Here is a 9,849-nt window from a genome sequence, read left to right as displayed (position 1 = left end):
CAAGGACACAGTTGTTCCCCACGAGTCAAGCCAAGTCACAGCTGTTCCCCACGAGTCAAGCCAAGTCACAGCTGTGCCCCACGAGTCAAGCCAAGTTACAGCTGTTCCTGAGTCAAGCCATGTTGTTCCTGAGTCAAGTTACGTTGCAGCTGTGTTTCCCGAGTCAAGTCAAGTTTCCAAGTCAAGTCAAGTTGCAGCTGCGTCCCCTGAGTCAAGTCAAGTTTCCAAGTCAAGTCAAGTTACAGCTGCGTTTCCTAAGTCAAGTTTCCGAGTCCAGTCAGGTCACGGCTGTTGTTCCACAGTCAAGTCAAGCTGCAGCTGTTGTTCCAGCGTCAAGTCACGTTAAAGCTGTGTTTCCTGTGTCAAGTCAGGTCAGAGCTGCTCTTCCGAAGTCCAGTCAAGTTACAGCTATTGCTCCTGAGTCAAGTAAAGCTATAGCTGTAGCCCTCAAGTCAAGCAAAGTCACAGCCGTGGTTCCTGAGTCAAGCAAAGTCACAGTTGATCTTCATGAGCCAAGTCAAATTGCTGCTGTTATTCCCGAACCAAGTCAAGCCACAGCTGATCTCCCTGAACCAAGCCACACCACAGTTGATCTCCATGAACCAAGTCAGGTTACTGCTGTTGCTCCTGAGTCAAGTCCGGCCACGGCAGGCCTCCCTGAGTCAAGTCATAAAACTGTTATTCTACCAGAATCTCACCAGGCCCCCTCTGACCTTCTCAAGCCACCTCACGTATCAGCTGACCCCGCAGAGCCCACGCTCCCAAGCCACGCAGAGCCCACGCTCCCAAGCCACGCAGAGCCCACATTCACAAGCCATAAGTCCATAGCATCAGCACCCTCGAGGTCAACAGACACCCCACTATCTACTGTGCTGCCTGTAATGGCCATCGCCATTTTCAGTGTGTGGGCAGCACGCTGTGCTCTAGAGGCCTCATCTGTCCACAAGTCTGCTCCCGAGGCCTCGTCTATCCACGAGTCTGCTCCCGAGGCCTCGCCTGTCCACGAGTCTGCTCCCGAGGCCTCGCCTGTCCACGAGTCTACGCCAGAGGCCTCTTCTATCAAAGAGTCTGCGCCAATGCCCCCAGAAGCAGCAGCTCCGGCTGCAGAATCTCCTAAAAGGGCGGCGTTTCCCCAAGGACTCTCTGCCCGTCCTGTCACGGCCATGAAGGCCATTTATGACTTCCCTGCCTCACCTGCCCAAGCATCTGCGCCCATGCCCCCAGAGGTGTCAGCGCATGCTGTAGATCCTCCCATGGGGGCGGCGTCCCAGGATGAACTCTCTGTCTGCCATGTCGCAATCAAGAAGACCAAGGAAAGCATTCATGTACACACCGCTCTGCTTTGCATGTCATTAGTCCCACTGTGGATATCTCTGCTCCTGTCTGCTCTGCCTGCTCTGCCTACCCTGCAATGGCTCCCTGTTATGCCTGCTCTGCCTGCCTCGCCATGGCTCCTTGCTCTGCCTGCCTCGCCATGGCTCCTTGCTCTGCCTGCCCTGCCTGCCCTGCAATGGCTCCCTGTTATGCCTGCTCTGCCTGCCTCACCATGGCTTCCTACTCTGCCATTGCTCCACGGCCCAGGCCCTCCAGTGTTTCACAGTCTGCTACTGCACCACGGCCCAGGCCCTCCAAGGTTCCACTGTCTGCCATTGCTCCACGGCCCAGGTCCTCCAAGGTTCCACTGTCTGCTATTGCTCCACGGCCCAGGACCTGCAAGGTTTCCCGGTCTGCTACTGCACCACGGCCCAGGCCCTCCAGTGTTCCACTGTCTGCCATTGCTCCACGGCCCAGGTCCTCCAGGGTTCCACTGTCTGCCACAGCTCCATGGCCCTGGTCCTCCAAGGTTACATTGTCTGCCACAGCTCCCCAGTCCAGGTCCTCCAGTGCTTCACTGTCTGCCACTGCTCCATGGCCCAGGTCCTCCAGTGCTTCACTGTCCGTCCCTGCTCCACGATCCAGGCCCACCTGCTCTACATGGACCTGGCCCTCCACCCCACCCCCTGTTTAGCCTCTGTTCCCCCACCCACCTGGACTGTTGTTGTTTTGAGCGCCAGGAGTCGCTCCTAGGGGGGGGGATTCTGTAACGCCAAGCCAGCAGAGGGAGCCCTCACCCTAGAACTGCCTGCACACTCCCTCTGCTGCTTCTATTGTTACTTCCTGTTTGTCACTATTTAAAGACTCACCATGTGCTCACTGACTGGCGAAGTATTGCCAGTTTAACCTGCCTTACCGAGCGTTTCTTTATTTACTCTGTTGGATTACCTGTTGCTGTCTTGCTTTGTCTTTGGATTATTGAGTTTACGGATTGCCCCTGTCGGATTGTTTGCCTGTGTGGACTGTTTACAAGGTTTGACCCTTTATCTGCCTGTTGACGATCGCTCTCTGGATTATCCCTTGGACTGTTGCATTCTCGAACTGCCTTATTGGTTATCGACCCTCTGCCTGTTTGCATGTTTGTTTGTTTGTTTGTTTGTTTGTTTGCTGCTGTTCCTAATAAAACTTCTGCGTATGAATTCTACTACTGCCTCAGCGTCCACGTTACACATGTCTATACTTTTTCTTATTAAAATAGCAACCCCTCTTCCCAATCTTCCATCACCATTATTAAAAAATATTTCTCCAGCCCACCTCTTTTTTTTAAAATCATCCATTGCATCACTTTTCCAGTTTGTTTCTTGAAGTACTATTAAATCTTCATTTCTACACAATTCTTTGACAATTTAAACTTTTTCTCTAAGTAAACCTCTTGCATTAAAAACAACAATACTCATACCAAAAACACAATACCATTTAATAAAAATAAAAAAATAAATATTTAACATCCTCCATTATTAACCTTCTTATTCTTCCAGGCTTCTTAATACATCAAATCTGTTTACATTTTTCATTATTTCCTTTCTGAGCAGTCTTTTCCTACATGATTCTAAATTTGGTTTTACCTTTAAAATCCTTCTTCTTACCAGTCTTTCCCAATCTTTGCCCCTCGTTTGATCCTCCAAATCGCTTCCCTCTTTGATTTAATTTCTCATGTATATGTTTTGACTGTTTTCTGCTGCATTATTCTTGTCCATTGTATTTGTAGCTATGCCCGCTGGTGTCCATACCCCCTCTTCAATGCTTTCCCCCTCCTCTGATTTTTCTCCTTCATTTCTCATGTCTATGTTTTGGCTGTTTTCTGCTGCATTATGCTTGTCCATTGTATTTGTAGCTAGTCCGCTGGTGTCCATACCCCTTTTTCAATACTTTCCTTCTCCACTGATTTTTCTCCTTCATGGGTGTTTACCCGTACCTTGCCATTCCCCCTCTCCTCTTCTATTGCTACCTCCTGCTGCTCCTGTGCTTCACTTACTGCTTTTGTTTCCATGGGCTCCTTGAGCATCTGCCCAGTATCCTCTTGCTCTTCTTCTTCTTCTTCTTCTTCTTCTTCTTCCTCTGTTTCCTCTTCCTCTTCTCCGCTATTCATCCAACATTCACATTTGTTAAAATTTTTAAAACAATCCGGGCACTTAACTTCTGAACAATCCCTTGCGAAGTGACCTTGTTCCTCACACTTGTAACATGTGAACTCCGGACAGACCTTGAGGATGTGCTGTGGACTCATGCACAATCAACAGGTTTTAACCTGCTGACTGTGTATAAGCCTAAAATGTTGTATTCCCTCTGCTGTCTCGAAATGTGTACTGTAAGGTAATGATGCCACTTCTCTTGGGAATTTCACCTTTACAAATCTGGTTCCATCCTCGATGTCTGTTCCTGGATGCGCCTAGGTCTTCTAATAAACCATCTACACACAATAGGTCAAGTTGACTACATACAAGTCAGGGATTGAGCTCCCCCTGCTGGTTGGCCAAAAAATAACTGGCCCCAGCAGCATGCTAGGTCTTCTAATATTGGTCAGCCAAACAAGTACAGACCAGGCTCTAGTCTCCTTAGCTTTTAGTGAGGAACCAGACTCTGGCTACTGCATGCAAAAGACATGCTTCCTGTTGGTACCTTAATAAAGCTTCTCCAACAGAGGGGTAGCGCATGCTGACAAGCTCAATACTCGCCGTCAGGATGCGCTACCATCCTTAACACTAGGCCAAGTTGATTATTAAGGTGGGGATTAAGGACAAGATTTCACCCGGACAACAGTTTATTTCCTCACCTGAAGGTCACACCGTCTTACAAGGACCGCTTGATTGCTTGATCAAAAGGTCGTTTCTTTTTACAGTCTAAAGTTCGCATAGTTATATGAGGAATATTGCACCCATACATGTCAGGGGATGAGCGCCCCCTGCTGATCAGCATAAAAGCAACATGAATAGCACCCTAGACCTTTTCTAATAGGTCTCCCATCCAAAAACAGACCAGGCTGAGGCCTGCTTAGCTTTACTGAGGAGCCAGCCTCTGGCTACTGCAGGCAAAGGACACATGCTTTGCCTCTGGGCTGCTCAATACAGCTGCTCTAATAGAGAGGGTAGCGCATCCTGACAGCCTCCATTTGGCCGTCAGGATGCGCCATCATCAAACAATAGGTCAAGTTGCGCACACATGTCATCTCAAACAATAGGTCAAGTTGACTACACACATGTCAGGGACTGAGCTCCCCCTGCTGGTTGGCCAAAAAATAACTGGCCCCAGCAGCATGCTAGGTCTTCTAATATTGGTCAGCCACACAAGTACAGACCAGGCTCTAGTCTCCTTAGCTTTTAGTGAGGAACCAGACTCTGGCTACTGCATGCAAAAGACATGCTTCCTGTTGGTACCTTAATAAAGCTTCTCCAACTCCAGGGGTAGCGCATGCTGACAAGCTCAATACTCGCGTCAGGATGCGTACCCTTAACACTAGGCCAAGTTGATTATTAAGGTGGGGATTAAGGACAACAGTTTATTTCCTCACCTGACCTTCCTCACCTGACCGGTCGCACCGTCTTACAAGGACCGCTTGATTGCTTGATCAAAAGGTCGTTTCTTTTTACAGTCTAAAGTTTGCATAGTTATATGAGGAATATTGCACCCATACATGTCAGAGGATGAGCGCCCCCTGTTGATCAGCATAAAAGCAACTTGAATAGCACCCTAGACCTTTTCTAATAGGTCTCCCATCCAAATACAGACCAGGCTGAGGCCTGCTTAGCTTTATTGATGAGCCAGCCTCTGGCTGGCTGCTGCAGGCAAAGGACACATTTGCTTCTCTGGCTGCTGCTCAATACAGCTGCTCTAATAGAGAGGTAGCATCCATCCTGACAGCCATCCTGACAGGCCAATTTCAGGATGCGCTACCATCTCAAACAATAGGTCAAGTTGACTACACACATGTCAGGGACTGAGCTCCCCCTGCTGGTTGGCCAAAAAATAACTGGCCCCAGCAGCATGCTAGGTCTTCTAATATTGGTCAGCCACACAAGTACAGACCAGGCTCTAGTCTCCTTAGCTTTTAGTGAGGAACCAGACTCTGGCTACTGCATGCAAAAGACATGCTTCCTGTTGGTACCTTAATAAAGCTTCTCCAACAGAGGGGTAGCGCATGCTGACAAGCTCAATACTCGCCGTCAGGATGCGCTACCATCCTTAACACTAGGCCAAGTTGATTATTAAGGTGGGGATTAAGGACAACAGTTTATTATTTCACCTGAAGGTCACCTTGAATTTTTCCTCACCTGAAGGTCGCACCGTCTTACAAGGACCGCTTGATTGCTTGATCAAAAGGTCGTTTCTTTTTACAGTCTAAAGAAGTTTGCAGTTATATGAGGAATATTGCACCCATACATGTCAGGGGATGAGCGCCCCCTGCTGATCAGCATAAAAGCAACATGAATAGCACCCTAGACCTTTTCTAATAGGTCTCCCATCCAAAAACAGACCAGGCTGAAGCCTGCTTAGCTTTTCTGAGGAGCCAGCCTCTGGCTACTGCAGGCAAAGAACATGCTTTGCCCTGAGCTGCTCAATACAGCTGCTCTAATAGAAGGGTAGCGCATCCTGACAGCCTCAATTTGGCCGTCAGGATGCGCTACCATCTCAAACAATAGGTCAAGTTGACTACACACATGTCAGGGACTGAGCTCCCCCTGCTGGTTGGCCAAAAAATAACTGGCCCCAGCAGCATGCTAGGTCTTCTAATATTGGTCAGCCACACAAGTACAGACCAGGCTCTAGTCTCCTTAGCTTTTAGTGAGGAACCAGACTCTGGCTACTGCATGCAAAAGACATGCTTCCTGTTGGTACCTTAATAAAGCTTCTCCAACAGAGGGGGGTGCATGCGCATGCTGACAAGCTCAATACTTGCCGTCAGGATGCGCTACCATCCTTAACACTAGGCCAAGTTGATTATTAAGGTGGGGATTAAGGACAACAGTTTATTTCCTCACCTGAAGGTCGCACCGTCTTACAAGGACCGCTTGATTGCTTGATCAAAAGGTCGTTTCTTTTTACAGTCTAAAGTTCGCATAGTTATATGAGGAATATTGCACCCATACATGTCAGAGGATGAGCGCCCCCTGTTGATCAGCATAAAAGCAACTTGAATAGCACCCTAGACCTTTTCTAATAGGTCTCCCATCCAAAAACAGACCAGGCTGAGGCCTGCTTAGCTTTTCTGAGGAGCCAGCCTCTGGCTACTGCAGGCAAAGAACATGCTTTGCCCTGAGTTGCTCAATACAGCTGCTCTAATAGAAGGGTAGCGCATCCTGACAGCCTCAATTTGGCCGTCAGGATGATAACCATCTCAAACAATAGGTCAAGTTGACTACACACATGTCAGGGACTGAGCTCCCCCTGCTGGTTGGCCAAAAAATAACTGGCCCCAGCAGCATGCTAGGTCTTCTAATATTGGTCAGCCACACAAGTACAGACCAGGCTCTAGTCTCCTTAGCTTTTAGTGAGGAACCAGACTCTGGCTACTGCATGCAAAAGACATGCTTCCTGTTGGTACCTTAATAAAGCTTCTCCAACAGAGGGGTAGCGCATGCTGACAAGCTCAATACTCGCCGTCAGGATGCGCTACCATCCTTAACACTAGGCCAAGTTGATTATTAAGGTGGGGATTAAGGACAACAGTTTATTTCCTCACCTGAAGGTCGCACCGTCTTACAAGGACCGCTTGATTGCTTGATCAAAAGGTCGTTTCTTTTTACATTCTAAAGTTGGCATAGTTACATGAGGAATATTGCACCCATACATGTCAGGGGATGAGCGCCCCCTGCTGATCAGCATAAAAGCAACACTTGAATAGCACCCTAGACCTTTTCTAATAGGTCTCCCATCCAAAAACAGACCAGGCTGAGGCCTGCTTAGCTTTACTGATGAGCCAGCCTCTGGCTACTGCAGGCAAAAAGGACATGCTTTTTTTCCCTGAGCTGCTCAATACAGCTGCTCTAATAGAGGGGTAGCGCATCCTGACAGCCTCAATTTGGCCGTCAGGATGCGCTACCATCTCAAACAATAGGTCAAGTTGACTACACACATGTCAGGGACTGAGCTCCCCCTGCTGGTTGGCCAAAAAATAACTGGCCCCAGCAGCATGCTAGGTCTTCTAATATTGGTCAGCCACACAAGTACAGACCAGGCTCTAGTCTCCTTAGCTTTTAGTGAGGAACCAGACTCTGGCTACTCTATGCAAAAGACATGCTTCCTGTTGGTACCTTAATAAAGCTTCTCCAACAGAGGGGTAGCGCATGCTGACAAGCTCAATACTCGCCGTCAGGATGCGCTACCATCCTTAACACTAGGCCAAGTTGATTATTAAGGTGGGGATTAAGGACAACAGTTTATTTCCTCACCTGAAGGTCGCACCGTCTTACAAGGATCGCTTGATTGCTTGATCAAAAGGTCGTTTCTTTTTACATTCTAAAGTTGGCATAGTTACATGAGGAATATTGCACCCATACATGTCAGGGGATGAGCGCCCCCTGCTGATCAGCATAAAAGCAACATGAATAGCACCCTAGACCTTTTCTAATAGGTCTCCCATCCAAAAAAGACCAGGCTAGCACCCTAGCCAGCCTCTGGCTACTTTCTATGCTTTTTTCTCCCAGCTGCAAATACAGCTGCTCAGGTAGCGCATCCTGACAGCCTCAATTTTTGGCCGTCAGGATAGCCACCATCTCAAACAATAGGTCAAGTTGACTACACACATGTCAGGGACTGAGCTCCCCCTGCTGCTTTTGGCCAAAAAAAAGCACCAGCCAGCAGCATGCTGCTGTTGGTCTAATGGTCATTGGTCAGCCAAGTACAGACCAGGCAGACCAGCAGCTGCTCCTTAGCTTTTAGTGAGGAACCAGACTCTGGCTACTGCATGCAAAAGACATGCTTCCTGTTGGCTTAATAAAGCTTCTCCTAGCGCATGCTGACAAGCTCCAGCAAATTCAGGATGCGCTACCATGCTTAAGCCAGCCATACTAAGGTGGGGAAAAGGACATGCAGTTTTTTTCTGGGCTGCTCAATACAGCAGGGTAGCGCATCCTGATCAGCCTCCATTTGGCCTTCTAAATGCGCACCAGTCTCAAACAATAGGTCAAGTTGCACTACACACATGTCAGGGACTGAGCCCCCTGCTGGTTGGCCAAAAAAATAACTGGCCCCAGCAGCATGCTAGGTCTTCTAATATTGGTCAGCCAGACAAGTACAGACCAGGCTCTAGTCGCCTTAGCTTTTAGTGAGGAACCAGACTCTGGCTACTGCATGCAAAAAAGACATGCTTTCCTGTTGGTACCTTAATAAAGCTTCTCCAACAGAGGGGTAGCGCATGCTGACAAGCTCAATACTCGCCTCAGGATGCGCCATCAGGATGCGCTACCATCCTTAACACTAGGCCAAGTTGATTATTAAGGTGGGGATTAAGGACAACAGTTTATTTCCTCACCTGAAGGTCGCACCGTCTTACAAGGACCGCTTGATTGCTTGATCAAAAGGTCGTTTCTTTTTACAGTCTAAAGTTCGCATAGTTATATGAGGAATATTGCACCCATACATGTCAGGGGATGAGCGCCCCCTGCTGATCAGCATAAAAGCAACATGAATAGCACCCTAGACCTTTTCTAATAGGTCTCCCATCCAAAAACAGACCAGGCTTGAAGCCCTTAGTCTGGCTCACCTCCTCAAGGCTACACCGTCTTGCTTGATTGCTTGATCAAAAGGTCGTTTCTTTTTACAGAGCATAGTTACAGAATATTGCCCTACATGTCAGGGGATGAGCGCCCCCTGCTGATCAGCATAAAAGCAACATGAATAGCACCCTAGACCTTTTCTGGTCTCCCTCCAAAAACAGACCATTGAGGCCTGCTTAGCTTTACTGAGGAGCCAGCCTCTGGCTACTGCAGGCAAAGGACATGCTTTTGCTCTGGGCTGCTCAATACAGCTGCTCTAATAGAAGGGTAGCGCATCCTGACAGCCTCATTTGGCCTTCAGGATGCGCTACCATCTCAAACAATAGGTCAAGTTGATTACACACATGTCAGGGACTGAGCTCCCCCTGCTGGTTGGCCAAAAAATAACTGGCCCCAGCAGCATGCTAGGTCTTCTAATATTGGTCAGCCACACAAGTACAGACCAGGCTCTAGTCTCCTTAGCTTTTAGTGAGGAACCAGACTCTGGCTACTGCATGCAAAAGACATGCTTCCTGTTGGTACCTTAATAAAGCTTCTCCAACAGAGGGGTAGCGCATGCTGACAAGCTCAATACTCGCCGTCAGGATGCGCTACCATCCTTAACACTAGGCCAAGTTGATTATTAAGGTGGGGATTAAGGACAACAGTTTATTTCCTCACCTGAAGGTCGCACCGTCTTACAAGGACCGCTTGATTGCTTGATCAAAAGGTCGTTTCTTTTTACAGTCTAAAGTTCGCATAGTTATATGAGGAATATTGCACC

This window comes from Labeo rohita, chromosome 20 (genome assembly GCF_022985175.1).
Source record: "Labeo rohita strain BAU-BD-2019 chromosome 20, IGBB_LRoh.1.0, whole genome shotgun sequence".
Classification (NCBI taxonomy): Eukaryota; Metazoa; Chordata; class Actinopteri; order Cypriniformes; family Cyprinidae; genus Labeo; species Labeo rohita.
The sequence above is the reverse complement of the archived record's forward strand: the minus strand, read 5'-3'. Positions refer to the sequence as shown.